The sequence below is a fragment of the Crocodylus siamensis genome, chromosome 2 (assembly GCF_052110815.1).
Source record: "Crocodylus siamensis isolate JL-2025a chromosome 2, ASM5211081v1, whole genome shotgun sequence".
Lineage (NCBI taxonomy): Eukaryota > Metazoa > Chordata > Crocodylia > Crocodylidae > Crocodylus > Crocodylus siamensis.
In genome coordinates this window covers 171,629,844-171,648,006 of record NC_143396.1, presented here as the reverse complement: position 1 = coordinate 171,648,006, position 18,163 = coordinate 171,629,844, and positions in this window count along the sequence as shown.

Below are 18,163 nucleotides of genomic sequence, written 5' to 3'. Positions count from 1 at the left end.
ATAGTAACTTTAAGCCAGTGTAATTTATTGTGCAGTAAATTTAAGCCAGCACAAATGCACATGTAGACACTTCTACTGTGCAGTAAATCAACCCTGGGCAAGCATCTACACGTGCAGCCATTTGGGAGCAGATTTGCTCCTTATGGCACTAGTTTGCTCCCACTGTTCCCCTGCAGCAGCCATTGGGAGCTGGAGGCTCAAGCCACAGCTACCTGGGGCCAGGGACACTCTTGAAAAGGCATCCCTGAACAGTGCTCCATGGCCATCTGAGTTTCTGGTTTGGAGAACTCTGCAGTGTGCTGGCACATCCCTCTGCAACTCTTTGCCAGAGCCTGTGCCCACTGTGTGATGGCTGCTCCAGCCCCAGGTCCCCTGAATGATAACTCATGCCTTGGGCTCCTTCTTGCCACCCTGATCACTGTCCTTCACTGCCACAGTGACCACCACCTGGCCCAGATCAGTCTCTACCCTACCTGACCACTGTGCTGCATGGCCATTTGGCCAGGCTCACCACTGCACGGAGGCCCCCTGCAACTGTGCTGACACCACCCAACCCCTGGAGGCCACCTTGACCCCAGCAGGGATGCTGATGATGCACACATGGATGCCACCACTGATGCCATCCATGAGCTCTGAGGGTTCCAGCCTCACCACCTGTGGGCCTGCCTAGCCAACCAGGACTTGTGGCTGCACATTGTCCAGTGCATCTGGGATGATGAGCAGTGGCCGGAGTCCTTTAAGATGACCTGGGCCACTTTCTAGGAGCTCCTTGATCAGCTTGGCCTGAAACTGGAGTGGCAGGCTACCACCATGTGGCTTCCCCTCTCTACAGAGACATAGCTGGACATCAGCCTGCTCAAGATAACCATGCTCAACAGCCTGTGCTACATTGGGCACCTCTTTGGAGTGGCTGAAGACCATTGGAGAGGTTGTTCTGGAGGTCTGCTTTAGGATGTGCTGGGGCACACCATACTCTGAGTCCATGAAGCCAGTGGGGCTTCCATTCCGTCATCCTGCAGGCCATTATTGAGCCAAAGGGGAGTTGGAGGGGGTGGGGGTGAAGGGGCGTGTGCTCCCTGGCAGACCTGGAAGTGGACTGGAAGTGCTTCTGGTCCACTTCTGGGTCTGCTGCTGAGCACGCTGGGGAGCTCCCCACATTCCTGTGGGACACTCCATTTGCCCCAGCATTCACGAGCCTCCTGCTACCTAGAGGTATGTAGAAAAAACAGTTAAAGCTGTCTCTCAGATTCAATTCAGACATATTAAAAGGTCTCCTGATTCAATCTGGCCACAGAATCGAGCCGAATTTCCACCTGATTGAATCAGGGACCGAAGGTTTGCACAGCCCTACTGGCAACCTGTTGATGTGCTAACCCATGGTACATAACATAAAAGCCTGAACTGCTTTGTCTACAATCTAAACATAAAAAGGGTACCTTGCCTTTGCTAGTGCTCATTGAACAGGAAATGAAGGGCATGTACATGAGGCTAAATGGGAGACTAAACTTAAGGTTACCTTTGGCATTTAGTCAGCACATGTGTCGTAATAACTATAGGCAGAGAACAACAAGTACTTTGCTGTCAAAGAGTAAGAACAAACTGCACAAGCAGCATGAGTGAAGGAAAATGGGGAACCAAGGAAGTGTTATAGGAAGAACTACTTTGAAATTTGTATCTATGGGCACCCTCAGTTGCTTTTCATTTTGCCAAACTTCAGCTGTTCAGACTTGTATTTTCCATGTCATGCATGTGCTCCATGATGATTTATTAAGAACATGCCAGTAAAGATAGGTAGTGAAATTAAAGAAAATATTACTTTGCCCATGACAAATTCTCTCATCTCTATGCTTGAGAGATTCTCATATTTCTCTGCTGTGGAGCAGAACCTGAATGTACTGTGGCATGGTTAGCTTGTATTTCAGGGGGTGGGGTTTGCTTCCCTGTGAAAAATAGCACTACATTTGGCCAAGATATACACTATAAACCTCCATAAAAAAATCTTTTTGCCCAATTTGAGTAGTTATATTTTGTTAGTTAAATTTTCTGAATATTGTTTCATTAACTGAGCATGTTCATTCTCAAGGCTGTCAGTAATTTTTCTGTCCAGCTACCAGGATCTACTTTAGCAGCAGAACTCTTAGGGTAGATATAGGTGTAGCCTGACTTTATATTTGTACTTTGTGCTAGGTAGTTCCTCCTCAAGCTTGGCTCAGGAGCCAGCCTTCCCTCTTTTCTACCTCGAACTAAACAGAATAGCAAAATACCAATCAACCCTGGTCCCAGCCCCACCTCTCCCATTCAGGGCAAGGGCTTCATAGTAGTGCTGCTCTGTTGCCTTTCTTCTCAGCTTCCCTCTCCACAGCATCATCTCTCTGGTAGCTTTTAACTCCCCCCAGGGCCAGCCAATCTTCCCTGTCAACTGGTCCGGTCTTCCTTATGCTCTAACCCCCTGCAGCTGGACTTCCATCTTAAGCCATGCATATTTTTACATACTACCATTTTGTTTTTCGGTGGCCCAAATGGTGATAAAATAGCTGTCCCTCCACATCAATGGCAACAACAAAAGGTAGTATAAAATAGATCTGCTTCACTGCTAAGAGCATTTATTTGCTTTGTGGTGGGAGAGTGTGGGCGGCACTCTCTCCCAAGCTACCCTGGAAGGTGGTCCAGGGGCTTGAGGGCCCAGTCCTATGTACCCTGGGAGTTCCCATGCAGAATCAGTCCCCTCAACCCATGCGAGCATCCAGTCTGGCTTTTCTCACTTACAGAGATGTGTCCTGGGGAATCTTGGGGCACCACTCTGGAATGTTGTGGTTCCTGGCTTACAGGGGCCCACCATAAAATTTTCAGGGGAATATCTCCTTAAGGGGGAAAACCTATGTTGTGCCGCCAGGCTGGAACACACACTGACCCATGCCTCACTATGAAGCATGAGTCTGTACAGGACTCAGCACGGGTCCCATCATGGAAGTACAGAGAACTGGGGAATCCTTGGGTTCCAAAAACACCTGTACCTCCTTGCTTGGATCCATGCTGACCTTTGGCATCATGTACAGGCATAAGTCACTGTGGGTCCTGACATGGAGGCACAGGATGCCCAGACTCTCTCTGGCAGGTGTGTCACCCCACAGCAGAATCTGCACTGATCTGTGCCTCTGTATGAAGAACATGTTGATACTGGACCCACAAGAAGGTGTGGAGTAGCGAGGGATGTAGGGAATCCCTGGGCAAGGGGAACTTTTCACCCATAGTCCTGCATTGGGCTCCTGCCTAATGTGGCACAATGGGCAATATGTATTTCACAGAATGAAGTGTATCAGCTGTGGCAGGATGCTTCCTACCATAGTTGATCCGCTTCATTGGGCAAAATCTGTTTTTGGCCTTAAAGGTTCTCTTTCTCTGGCAACACACAAGATATGGGTAGATGGAGAAAGAAGGTTAAAGGCATGTTTAGTAGCAATGCCTTCACAACAGCATGTTCACAACAATCAAGGACAATAAAATGTCCTTCTACAGATACATAGCGAGCAAAAAGAAAGTGCACAGTAGCATAGGGCCCCTGCAGGACAAATCAGGTCAGTTAGTGGTTGACACAGACAAAAAGGCAGAGTTCTTCAATGAGTTCTTCGCTTCAGTATTCCTTAATACAGACCAAGGCAATCCCCCCACATTGAGCATAGACAGATGTCTAAAAGGCACCAGACTGCCAAGGTTTAGTGATGACTTAGTTAAAAAGCACCTGGAAGGCCTGGATGGGTACAAGTCAGCCAGCCCAGATGACCTCCATCCACAGGTACTGAAGGAATTGGCCAGTATCATTGCTGATCCTCTGGCATGGCTGTTTGAGCTGTCATGGTGATCTGGACAGGTCCCTGAGGACTGGAAAAAGGCCAACATGCTGCCCATTTTTAAGAAGGGGAGAAGGGAGAAGCTGGGTAACTTTAGGCCAGTCACTCTTACCTCTATCCCTGGGAAAATACTAGAAAAAAATCATCAAAGAGTTTATTTGTGAAAGCCCAGCAGGGGCAACGACGCTGAAAGTAAACCAGCATGGTTTCATCACAAGTAGATCCTGCCTGACCAACCTTATAGCCTTTTATGACCAGGTCACATACTGCCTTGACACAGGAGTGGAGGTTGATGTCATCTACTTGGATTTTAGGAAGGCCTTTGAAACAGTTTCACATCCTATTCTCATAGGGAAGCTAACGAGCTGTGGCGTGGATGCCTACACAGTCAGGTGGGTGGCCAACTGGCTTAGGGACCACACTCAGAGAGTGGTAGTGGACAGGTCATTCTCGGCTTGGAAAGAGGTGGGCAGTGGGGTCCTGCAGGGCTTGGGCCGGTGTTATTTAATATCTTCATCAGTGATTTGGCTAAGAGAGTGGCAAGCACCCTCTTCAAGTTTGTGGATGATACCAAATTATGGGGCAAAGTGAATTCACTAGAGGGCAGGGAGCAGTTACAGGCTGACCTGGACAGGTTAGATCAAGGGACAGAAAGTAATAGGATATACTTCAAAGATAAATGTAAGGTGCTCCACCTAGGAAGGAGGTATCCCTAGCACACCTACAGGTTGAAGGATGTCCTCCGCAGCAGGTCAGAGACTGAGAGAGATCTTGGAGTCATAGTTGAACATGAGCCGGCAGTGTACAAGGCCATCAATAAGGCCAATCGCACCTTGTCGTGTATTTGCAGATGCATGACCAACAGATCGAGGGAGGTGATGCTCCCCGTCGATGCGGCATTGGTCAGGCTGCAGTTGGAGCACTGTGTCCAGTTTTGGGCACCGCACTTCAAGAGGGACAAGGAGGATCTGAAGAGGGTTCAGAGGAGGGCAACTCGCATGATTAGTGGTCTCTGTGAAAGACCCTACGAGGAGAGGTTGAGAGATCTTGATCTCTTCACCCAATTCAAAAGACGGCTGAGGGGTGACCTTGTAGCTGCCTATAAATTTATCAGGGGAGGACAGCAGGGCATTGGGGATGCGCTGTCTACCAGACCACCCCAGGGTGTAACTAGGAATAATGGGTGAAAAATAGTGGAGAGTAGATTTAGGCTAGACATTCGGAGGAAATTCTTTTACAATAAGGGTGGCCAGAGTCTGGAATGGGTTTCCAAGAGAGGTGGTGCTGTCACCTAATTTGAAGGTCTTCAAGAGGAGGCTTGACAATCACCTGGCTGGGGTCATTTGACCTCAGTCCTCTTTTCTGCCGGGGGCAGGGGGTTGGACACGATGATCCATTGGGTCCCTTCCAAGTTTATAAACTATGAATCCATGAACTTTCAACTTTCCTCTGTTGTTAGCAAATAATGAATAAATTGAAGACTTCTCCTGGGTACATAGCTTGTGCACCTACATAGCCATCGAAGCAAGCAGATCAGGCATGTACATTAACAATGTGGTGGTCCTTCTAATTCTTTTCTCTCCTACAGCTGAGTAGTAAAACATTCACCTGGGAAGACAGAGGCCTTGTGTTCTTGGTCCTTCTTTCCTGAGGCAGATTCAGCCTTTGGCTTCTGCCTTCCCAACACAGCATTTAAATCACCACGTTACAGATTACCAGCTTTTTTCTTTAGTGCTTATTTTGAAGCTGAGTTATAGGTTGTAGTCATGTTGGTATAAGGACATAGGCAAACGAGGCTTTTTGGATAAATTTGATATCTTTTATTAGTGTGGAGGCATGGTTCCGGGGTAAACACAGTCTCCTTATGTTGGGGACTGCCTCCTGAGGTTAAGGGTTGCTCACCTGTAGGTTTCACGCATCTAACTCGCCTGCCATGACTTTGATGGTAATCTGGTTCAGTTGTATTTTCCGACGTGTGTCAGTCCAAAAATGAGACTCCTTGCCTCTCAGGGTCCCGCGTTGATGAGGGCTCCGCCACCCCTACGCCCTCGCCCGTACCACCGGGAACGTGACTGTCGCTTATGAGTCTGTCACGTAGTCCGATCTTCCTCCCTCAGATTAATCCACAACAAAATACAGAAGGACAACACAAACACAGCTCCGAACCGGAGCTCTTAAGCTTGGACTCTCACTCCAGTCCTCAGCGGAGTCCACCGCTCTTTCCCTGTTTCCCCCAAAGGGGTTCTTCAGCCCTCCTTAGGGCTCTGTGAGACAGCTTGGTCCCTTACTGCTGCCTCAGTGAATTCACCATCTGAGTGCCCCTTTATTAAGGGCTTTACGGTATAGGTGCCTGTCAGGTGGCAATCACTCCCGGCCCGCTAAATTAGTCCTTTAGCTCGTTGGGCTCTCCGCCCGGGTTCACGAACCCCGCAAGGGGCTTACCCCTGCTCCAGAAAGTGCGGCCACGGCACTGGATGGCACGCATCCACCCGAATGAGCTCCTGCTGGCGTCCGTCTCCCTGCCGGGCTCTTCCGGTTCTGCCAGGGCTCTGCCTAGCGCCGGTGTCTCATTTATACCGGCCCTCTCTGTCTGGGCCCCTCCTTCCTCCCTACACCTGCAGGAGGTAGGTTTGCGCCCTGTACTCAGGGTTGGAGAGGGGTGTTGCATGGTGACTACACCGGGGAAAGGAGTCTTGGCGTCCACCAGCCCCTTTCCTCCCTCACAATTAGACAAGCTCAAATTGTTGGAAAAAAAATCTTTGTAAGCTTTCAGGCACAAACACCCTTTGTCAGGCTGAGGAAGCATCTGCAGTTGGTCTGTGTTCTTCCTGGATGGAATGAATAGTAAAGAAGCCAGAGGCTGGCATACATGCAAGACAGGCAGTCAGTGACAGTGTAAATTAAGGAGTCAGTGGGTGAGAGACAGGTTGGGGGGAAGGTGGGGAGGAATGAATGTAGCTGGTAAATAGTGGAGAGGTACCTGGGGAGTCAGATGATAGTCAGGTTATAATGTGTTATAAATTCAGTGTCTATATTTAGTCCATGGTGTTTTGTATCTAGTAGGTTGATGAAGTGAAGTTCATATGCTTGTCTATGAAAGGTGTTCGTAAATTCCTTTTGAGGACTAGAACTGAGAGATAGGAGAGAGAGTGGTTTTCTTGTGAGAAGTGTATCCCCACAGGTAACTGGGTATTCTTGTCTTTGATAGGTTTCTGGTGTGTGTTCATTCTGTTATGCAGTTGTTGTTTGATCTCTTCTACACATTTTCCATCAGGGCATTTGGTGCTCTGGATAAGATATATTACATTTCTGGAGGTGCAGCTGTAAGATCCAGGAATGCTGATGGTTCTGTTGTGCGTGTAGTAATTGTGTGGGTGGTGGAGATGTGTTGGCAGGTTCTACATTTCTTGTCATTTCGTGTCATGGCATGATCTGTATCCATTCAGTGTGACACCATAACAACCACTCCCTATCAGAGAAAAGGGCCATAGAATCTTTAAGATCTAACCACCAAATAGCAAAAAAACCAGCAGATAGATAAAGGAAGAGCCACAGTCATCCTGAACTGTGAAGACTACATAAAAGAAGCCAACAGACAACTCTCTGACAGCACTTACTACAAAAAACTACAGGAAGATCCTACTCACCTTTTCACCTTGAAACTCAAAACTACCATCAAATCATTTCCACCAGAACTACAAGAAAAACTACAGACATTGACCCCCCCTACTATCTAACCCAGGGACTTTTTACATGCTCCCTAAAGTCCACAAACAAGGGAACCTTGGCAGACGTATTAATCCAACCCTGGAAGCCTAACTGAGGAAATATCAGGTTTCATCAACTCAATCCTAAAACCTCTTGTCACCCAAACTGTGAGTTTTGTCCAAGACACAAAAGACTTTCTACAAAAACTTAAAAACATACACCACCTTCCCAGCAACACCCTCTGAACCCCCATGGATGGTACCAGCTTATAGACCCACCATGGTCAAACCACAGCTCATGAGCTGCATGCAGCTCACTAGCACGGTACTTGCAGCTCTCCAAAAATTAGCTGAAGCACCACCCACTTCTCCCCAAGGTGGCTCCGGAGGACAGCACAGCCTGGCACCTCCTGCCACTCTGGCTTTCCCCACGGGGAGCACAGAGTGCTTCCCAAGCCTACCCCACTTCCTCCTCTCCCTTTGGGACTGCCAGCTCAGGTGCTGGGCTTCTGGGGCAGGGGATGGAGCCGCAACACTTACTCTGGGGTGCACTCCCCATGGGGAAAGCCAGAGCAGATTGGTGTTGCAGGGGCTGGGGGTGGTCACCTCCACCTGGATCGTTCAGCCCCTCCCTTCCCCTCCCCTGACCTCCAGCTCTTGAACTTTGGTGGAGGATAGAATGTGGTTCCCAGGGTGAGTAACTCTGGCTACCCCTGTTATATACCAATGTCCCACACCCAGATGATATTCAAGCCTGCCTTACATACCTACAAGAGCAAGATGACAACTCAGAGTACAGACCCAAAGATATTACTGACCTTATGCACTTCAGCCTCACACACAGCAACTTCACTTTCAATAACCAAAACTTCCTTCAAACCATAGGCACAGCTATAGGCACCAAAGTGGCCCCACAGTATGCCAACCTTTTCATGAATCACCTGGAAGAAGAATTCCTCAAGGACTGCACCATTAAACCCTTACTATACTTAAGAGATTTTGATGACATCATCATTTGGACTGAAAACCTGCAATCTCTGATTGATTTCCATCAGAAATTCAACAATCATCACACCTCCATCAGACTCACTCTTGAATACTCCACCACCAACATCTCCTTTTTAGACATGATGATCACTGTGCAGGACGGTAAAATACAGACCACAATATACAAGAAATCCAAGGACCAACATACGTATCTCACTACACACACCAAGAAAGCTGTAATATACAGCCAAGCTCTCCAATACCACTGAATTAGTACTGAGGAGAACACCCAGGATTGTCACTTTACAAACTCAAAATGGCTTTCCCTCATCAAGGACAGTCCACCAGAGGGATAGACCACACTTTTGAAAGAGCCACCCAGATACCATGTGAAGAACTGCTGCAGTATAGAAGAAAAATCTCCATGAATTGCATACCACTGGTTAGGACATATCACCCCTCCCTGGAACCTATATGGAAAATCCTCAAACAATTGCAAGTCATACTAGAAGAAGATCCAATTCTTACAGAGATCTTCTCCAAAGCACTCATTCTAGCCTTTAAAAAAGCACTGAACCTCACTAACCTCATCACCAGAAGCAAACTTCCTACAGCCCAAAACACACTAAATGGATCCAGATCATGCAATGACAAAAAATGTAAAAACCTGCCAATGTATCCCCACCACCCTCAGAATTACTACACCCCTTTTAAAAATTACTGGAAAAGAAATGGATCTTGAATAGTACCAAGTGGAAAGCCTCTGCCTCTCTAGGAGCTAGGGCTCAGATTAGAACCCTCCCTCCCCCCCCCCTTCTAAGTTAATAGCCACCTCACTGAGCCAAACCTCCTCCAACTTGCTTTCTACTTCCTGGTTCCACATATCTCCCACATGCCTTCCTCTCACAGCTTCCCTGCAGGCCAGCTTTGAAATGATCACTACAGGAGGACGCGGCTGATGTCTAACCCATTGCATAGTTATGGCAAGTCTGACCCATTGCATGGGCTGGCAAGTACATAGTCACCTGTTTTCAGCCCATGCTGGAGGGTGAGGCAGGTGTACTGGAGCCCCCTCACCCCCAAAGTGAGGGGGCTCCAATTCACCCAGTCCACCCTCCGGAGTTGGCTGGGGAACCTCTAGAACAAGCTCCCTCTATTTCCTTTCCTTTCCTTTCTCCCATTCTGAAACAGGGACAGGCTGGGAGACAGGAGGTGCAGTTGCTAGGGGAAACTGGCTGCAGGCTCACAGCTAGAAGCTAGATTTCCCAACCCCCTAGAACCAGCCGTGAACTTCTGCTGATTCCAGGAGATCATTGTAACTCAGAACGCTTCCTGCAAAGCATTCTGAGTTACAGCGGGGAGCTGCACTTCTGTCTGCACCCTTAGAGATCATAGCAAACATTGCTTTGCAACTGCTCAGAACACATCCTGACTTTCAGCAGGGCGTGGGAATGCTTACTATGATCTAATAAAACACAGACTAAGTGTCCTGTGTGACAGGGCGGTAACTGCAGCCTACTATTAAATTAGTTGACAACAATAGTATATCTGCTGTGTGCTTCACTCACTAACATTTAAATCAGAAGTAGCTGGATGTTTTAGTCTGAAGTCAGGCATCACAATGGTTTCCTATTGTACAGTCTGAAATGGAGAAAAAAATATCTTTACGGATTAAAGCGGGGTGTAAAACTTACCCCATTCTCCAGGCCATATCTGGACTGCAGGACATTTCACAGGCCAGGTCTTGACCTGGTAACAGCAGAGCTAGTGGCGTGAAGGCGAACAGTGGTGGTGGAAGCACCAGCAGTGTGGTAAGTGGCTGCTGGTGGGATAGATGGTGGTGATGGGAGTGGCAGCAAGTCAAGCAAGAGTGAAGTTGCACAGCTGCCCTTTGCTTCCCCACTGCTGAAGGCCATCCCCAATAGGCCCCCATAGCCCCAAATTCTACAGCAGGGCTTTCCCTCCTCTTGGCCTCCTCCCAATTTCCCAGAACCATCAGGAGCCCTGTGGGCTGGTGGAAACAGCTCAGCTCACTGGATCAAGTCCAGGTGACACCATGGTATAAATCACACTGCCTTCAGCAGTGAGGAAGAAACTCCAGGGGACCCTTCACCTTGATGCTGCTGCTCTTAGAAGTGGGTGGAAAGAAGGAGATCAAAATTGTTCAGTGGAGGACATGAAGGCAGTCTAAAGGCTTGTCTCACCTTAAAAAAAAGCTGAATGACTCCATGCCAGTTCCTGCAATGTGCCTGCTCTCTATTCCAAACTAACTCCTCAGCTTCTGTGGGGAACGCTTCATATTTCCACCCCTTTTTGGGGAGGAGGGTTAAGGAGGGACACTCAGAGAGACAGGAAGCCCATAAGCTCTGGAGATGATGCCAGTGTGGGAAAGGTCTCAAGCACAGTACTATCTTTTGTGACTGAGGTAATCAGTGCCATGGATCCAGGGAGGAACAGTGGGAGAGGAGAGCTTGTATGGGGTACATGGGATGCTGAAAACACAAGCAGATGAATGTAGGTTTAAGGTTGCTCAAAACAGCCTTGTACCCTTTTAAAGTGTGAGGAGTGGTTAAATACACAGCTCAAAACCAGGAAATACAGAGTTAAGGTACATGTAATCCTAATTATGCAACCCTAACTCCCCTCAATTTAAGCAGGGTCCAGTGCAGCAGAAACACACTTACTAAAACTCTGTTCTTCTAAATGGACGCCAGCTCTGCTCCTTTCGCCACTGATGTTGTTTGTAACTTTTCAAGGCTAAATGATTTTATGATGCAGAAATGTATTTTGTACACTGGGGAAGCAGGGGCTAACTGCATGCTGAAGGACACCTATGAGGACCTGTTATAGGGCCATGCTGCCTGCCACAGGTAGGTAATAATTTTGGGCAGCTGGGGGAACTCTTAACCCTTGGACTGTCCTCACGTTAACACCTGAACCTAGTTTTAAGCACTCTTTCTGATGATCAAAGTTACGTCACCTCAGGGCATGATTATTTCCGATCTATGTTAGGGCATTATAACAGTTCATGACTGTACTTTGTGTATCAGGAGTTGGGTAGTATGGATTACAGACAATCCTGCCCTGGAGTGGCATAACCCTGAGCTGCCTAGTGATTGCTTAAAACCATTTTCAGGTGTTAATTTGCAGATGATCCAGCAGTTAGGATCTCCAAAAGCTGCCCAAAATTGCTGTGTAGCAAGGTCCTTACCCAGCTTGTGTTACACTAAGATGTGGGCACTCTAGGCTATAAATTAGTGTAAACAATCTACTTGCTGCCATTCCCCTGCTGCTCTGGATTGAGCCCACTGTGCCCTCACAATCCTCCCAAGCACCTGAGATCCCCACTCACTGCCCACTCACCCCTCCTCCTGCTTGCTTGTGGCAGCCCACACTGTCTATCCCAGGGAGAAGACAGGGCAGGGTTAACTTGCCAGCCTGGGCCCACCACTGATGCTGATCTCTGGAATGGGCTCATCCCTGAAGCAGTGGTAACAGAAGTCAGGCAGGTAGGTTAAAACTTTCCTGCCTGGTCACCTGGAACAGACAGAATAGGCAGCCACAAGTCATTGGGAGTCTTAGAGGTGGAGAAACTTTTAGAGGGACATACAGGAGAAGAAACAGAGAGAGAGAAAGAGGGAGAGAGAGAGGGGAAGAGAGAGAGAGAGATGCAGATGAAAGATTTGCTTTCTTATTTCTTGCCTTTGCATAATTTTCCCTTTCCTTTTGTTTCACTTCCTTACTAAAACCTTCCTCCTGGCTATTGTAAAAGTTGGTAACTGGAGAGCACTTCAGTACCACACTATATCAGTCTCAAGTAGGGTGCAATGCAGATGAATGAAAAAAATCATTAATACATTTAATTTCTTACTATGTTCAAAAATGGATGAAGCACAAAACCTGTTTTTCAAAGATACATTTGTAATTCATTCTACGGCACACTTCTCTGTCCTGACTGGACAACCATCTGCCTATGCGTAAATAGCCCTATTGTTGTTGTAGCTGAGCACCATTTTTTTATAATGCTTTACTCTCAAAGCATCCTGTCAGGTAGGAAATAGTATTCTCATTTTATAACTGAGGAACTGAGGCACAGAAGTCACATCCACACCACTTTCTTATGCTACTAGAGAGCACAGCCATGATACATGGCACACCCAGTACTCTTCTTATGTGGCCAGGGTATGGGGATCTTCTCTCTGGGTCAGATCATGGCTCAACAGCACATCAATGGTAGTCATGATTGCAGACTCATTCAGGGGTGTCAGGATCTCATAGTGGAGTGACAGGTAGCACGTGCAGTAGATTCTTATGTTGAGTGGCAACCTGGGCTTCCCCTTGTTAAAGCAGATGACCCTTCCCCAGCACTGCCATCTTCAGAAAATCCATATCCCTTCTGGCTGGGAGTGATGAGGGGGGCTGCTATCCAATCCCCAACAACATGCTGTGTTCCACTCCAGGGACTCTTCCCTGGGGCTATAAAAATGGGGGTCCCACAGGAAGGACTCCTGGATGCCAGCTGGAGGGAATGACTCCCCATCATGCCCCTTCCAGAGTGGGAGGGGGACCTAGGACAGGAGAAGTGGTGCAAGGGATCTGGTGTCCCATAGTCTCGGGGGAGCAGAAAGGTACTGGGGGGGTCCCACTCTGAGGGGCAGTGGTGGGTGAGGGGAGTGAGACTGGGTTGCCTTGACCAAGGCTGTCAAGGACACTGCTCCCCCAGCAGCTAGCCCTCTCCCCACAACCCCGACAACCTGCTACTGCTAACCTTTTACCACCACATAGCTCTGGCGGCCACTCTATGTGTGTAGGCCCCTCAAGTGGTTGCAGGCCAGTCCCAAAGGAGCTCAAGAGTGCTCACAACCAGGGGGAGAGCACAGCCCAAATGTCTACCAGGACAGGCTGTCACTGGGAATGCATCTGGCACCAGAGCCCACTGGCCCAAGCTCATCTACCTACCAGATGGGGGCCTAGGGGACAGCTCTGCTCCCTATGGCCACCCTCCTGGCCTGGGTCTTGTGGGGGAATGGTGCAGTTTTTGTGGGGCTAGAAAGCCCCCAGGCTCTGTCCTGTGGGGTGCCTTGAGCCCCTTGCATGGCTGAGTGTCATAGGGTTGGGGTCCCCAAGTGGGGAGACTGGGTCCCAGGGGTAGGGGCCAAGGGGTTGTGGATCTCATGATGGAGAGCTAGGAGTCCAAGTCTCCCTCTGTGGTGATGCCTCCCACCCCACAGCCTCCCCCCTGACTGGTCCAGCAGCCTCTTCCCACCCCTCCCCCTACCCCACACCTCTCTCAGGCAGACAGTGGGTCTGGGATAACCCACCTGTCCATGTCCAACATGGAGAAGCCCCATGTCTTCACTCCTGAGTCAGGGAAATAGCTTTTTTTTCTTTTCTTTTCTTTTTTTTTAACATAAGATGCTAGTGATAACAAAACAAGGAGAAACATATTCACAATTCTATGTCTACATTTTTCAGCCAACTGATTGCCTCAGGTATAGTATTATGCAGGTTTAATAGAGTCCTACTAAATGCATGGAGATGGCATTCAATGTTGATGTGATTCAAGGTGAGTGCGAGTTTGAAAAGGGGTGCCACAGTTGCAGTTTGGTGAAGTAGTCCAGTCTCATCAATGTAACAGAAATCCATATCTGCCATGTCCTATCCTGATTCAGTTTAGAGAAGACTGAAGATGTCTAGGGAGATCAAAGCCAGCTGGTCTAATGGTGGGATTTGTAATTATAATTTCTGTATTAGTGTATGAATTAAGCAAATCTTGCATGCAGGCATTTTGGTTGCTAAATGAGTCTTGCTCAAGTTGAACTGCTGTTCTCCAAGCAGGATTGTGAGTGAGTGTGTTCTCCTCCCCCAACCCCTCTAGCCCTACTGTGTTAGAATTACTTTAACCTCTGGCTCACCCTCCCCACTTTACTGCTATGCCTTGATGGTATGATGAAATTTGGGAGGATGAGTGACTCTCAGATGGCAGGGACCACAGTCTTCAGCATGGCTCCACCTCCCCTACACCCTGCTCCTTTCCTCTTAGGTGAGTGGTCATTATTTTCTGTTGGTCTAGATTGTGAGACACCTAGAGTCTCTGAGTAAGCACAGGTGGACTATTTCCTTGATGGTTCTTCAGTGATGATTTCCTGTCTGAGCCCCTTCTTTGTTGAACCACTCGTGCTGTGCTTCTCCTGGCTCCTTCTCTCTCTCTTGCTATTCCCTATGTCTTCATCCCTACCCCTTTCTTCTGTAGATTCTAGGTTTCTGCTATTATTCCTGAATTACCTCACTTCCTTTTGTCTGCTCTCTTCCAGCCTTATGTCAGGCCTTACAGATTAAGTCCCTTTGAAAGGCAAAGGTTTATGGAATGTGACCCTGTTAATCTTAGGTCAAAGGGATACTTCTCTCCAGCTGGCCCTCATTTACCCAGGGACAATAACTGAAAAGGGATAGTCCTCACTCCTCATCTCCTCTGTTTCAAATTCAAAGATATGTACCAAAAAAAAAAAAAAAAGAAGAAGCAGCAAAAGGGCCTGGCTGTTCTAGCTTCATTACAGTTTGAGGGTTCTGTTCAGCTGTCAGCAGCTGGATTAAGCCCTGCTTTCCACTTTTCCCATCCTCCCAGTCAGCTTCTACTGACTGTGTCCTGGGTCTTCCCCACCTAACCCTGTCTCAAAGGACTTTCTGGGATGACCCCTATTACCCCACCATCCACATCTATATAACTGTCTCAGCATGCAGGTGTGCTCCTGGCTTGGGACTCGCCTGGGTTGTGATGCTCCATGAGGGTTCAGCTAGAGTGGGTCCTCCACTCTGCTCGTCTTCTTTCCTCGTTCAGCCACCTAATCCTTGCTCCTGAAGATGCCGAACACCATGAGTTTCTTGGTGTCTCCCTTTAAACTGGCTGGTCTTTTGTCTGGACCAATCAGAGCTGGCTCCCTGTGACATGTTCTTCTTCCCCAGGCACCTGCCTGTTTCCCTGGCTTTCCCCAGATCTTTTTCTCTGGTGTGCTGGGGATGCACCACTTGTCCAGACCCATTTAGGTAAGTTTCCTGATGGCTCAGCCAACTCTGTGGGGCTTGGCCCCAGCCCCTGCTAGAGGAATGTCTTGTTTTAATCTCAGACCTGGTGGGTTTAAGAAATCTTTGCGTATAGGCATCAGCAGGATATTTTTTATTTAAGCCCCTAATTTAATTATTAGGCATTTTTTTTCTTAGTGTGGGAATCAGTATGTCAGGTCTGTAGCCCACTACCCCATGCCTCCCCTCCAAGGTTTTGTGTTTGCTGAGTTCAGCTCCTGCAGCTTTTCTCTTAATCCAAAAACCTCCTTCATTCCCATCCTATATGCCCCTTCCAGGTTCTTTTGTTCCTTTCACAAACCTCTCATGATCTCTTCAAAGGTTTGCTGGTTGGTGTTGATTGGTAAGAAGTACCAAGTTCTGCAACAATGTTCAAGAGGTTTTCTTTATTAAAAACAAGAAAAGTTTGGTGGTGCAGCATTTTAAACTGGGGCATGTCTCTTCCTTGCACTGCATTCCCATGTACTCCAATGTGTCCCCCATAGAATCATAGAAAGTTAGGGTTGGAAGAGATCTCAGGGAGGTCATCAAGTCCAACCCCCTGCTCAAAGCAGGGCCAGCCCCAACTAGATCATCCTAGTCAAAGCTTTGTCTACCCAGGTTTTGAAAATCCCCAAAGATGGAGCTTCCACCACTTCTATGGGTAGCCTGTTCCAGTATTTTACTACCCAGTGTGTTACTCCTAGTGAGAAAATTCTTCCTACGGGAACCTAAACTTCCCTTGCTGTAACTTGAGACTGTTGCTCCTTCTTCTGTCATCTGCCACCACTGAGAATAGTCTAGCTCCATTTTGAGCCCCCCCTTCAGGTAGTTGAAGACTACTATGGAGTCTCCTCTCAGTCTCCTCTTCTTTAGTCTAAATAAATCCTTTTGGCCCAATCCCCCAGTCTTTCCTCATGAATCATGTCCCCCAGCCCTCTCACCATTTTTGTTACCCTCCGCTGTACTCTCTCCAATTTATCCAAATACTTTTTTTAGTGGGGGGCCCAAAACTGGACACAGTACTCCAAACGTGGCCTCACCATTGCTGAATAGAGGGGAATAATTACTTCCCTTGACCTACTGGCAACACACCTACCAATGCAGCCCAGGATGCGGTTAGCTTTTTGGGCAACTAGGACATACTGCTGGCTCATATTCAGCTAATTGTCTACTGTAACCCCCAGATCCTTTTCTGCAGTGCTCCTGCCCAGCCAGTCAGCCCCCAGCCTGTACTGGTGCATGGGATTGTTCTGTCCTAAGTGCAGGACTTTGTACTTGTCCTTGTTGAACATTATGAGATTCCTTCTGCCCAATCCTACAATTTCTAAATCCTAGCCCTACCCTCCAGTGTATCTACTATGCCCCCGAGCTTGGTGTTATGTGAAAACTTGCTGAAAGTCTTTGCCATCTTTCAGGTCATTGATGAAGACACTAAACAAAACTGGCCCCAGGAGGAGCCCCTGGGGCACTCCATTTTATACCAGCTGCCAACTAGACATTGAGTTATTGATTACTACACTCTGAGCCTGATGCTCCAGCCAGTTTTCTATCCACTTTACAGTCCATTCATCCAGCTCATACTTCCTTAACTTTCCTGTGAGAATGTTGTGGTAGACCATATCAAAAGCTTTGCTAAAATCAACGTAAACCACATCCACCAGTCTCCCTGTATCCACAGAGCCAGTCACTTAGTCATAGAAGGCAATTAGGGTGTCAGGTATAACTTGCCCTCGGTGAATCTATGCTGACTGTTCCTAATCATGTTTTTCTCCTCCAAGTGCTTAGAAATGGATTCCTTGAGTCTCTGATCCATGATTTTTCCAGGGAGTGAGGTGAGGCTGACTGGTCTGTAGTTCCTTGAAGTCTCGTTTTCCCCATTCTTAAATATGGGCACTATGTTTGTCTTTTTCCAATCATCCAGGACCTCTCCTGATTCCCATGAGTTTTCAAAGATGATGGCCAATGGCTCTGCAATCACATCAGGCAACTTTCTCAGTACCATTGGGTGCATCCCCATCTGGCCCCATGGACTTATACACATCCACATTTTCTAAGTAGTCCCTAACCTGTTCTTTCACCACTGAGGGCTGATCACCTTCTCTCCAAACTGTGTTGCCCAGTGCAGTAGTCTGGGATGTGCCCTAGCCTGTGAAGATGGATGCAAGCCAGAGGAGTCTAGGGTGGGAGGCCCATGGCCCAGTGCCAGGGCACAGGCACTAGAAGCCCTCAGGCCCTACTCATCCAGGAAGGGTTCCCAGTCATTGAGGGTGAGGAAGTAGTCAGCCAGGGCTTTGCAGATTCAGAATGCCTGCCATTGTCTGAAGCTGGTTCCCCCAACATTAATGGGGGAATTCACCTTCTTCCCAATCCTTGCACCACATATGCTCAAGCTGCCATGTCTGGCAGTCCAGGGAGCCTGTGGGTCATGCTGGAAGGTGTGCAGGCGCACCCCCAACCTGCACACCCCTCTCCCCCACCACCCAAGGGTGAACGTGTGTTTTGTTCACTACCAGTCTAACCTAGGCTGCTTCCAGAAAGCTGCATAACTTAGATCAATTT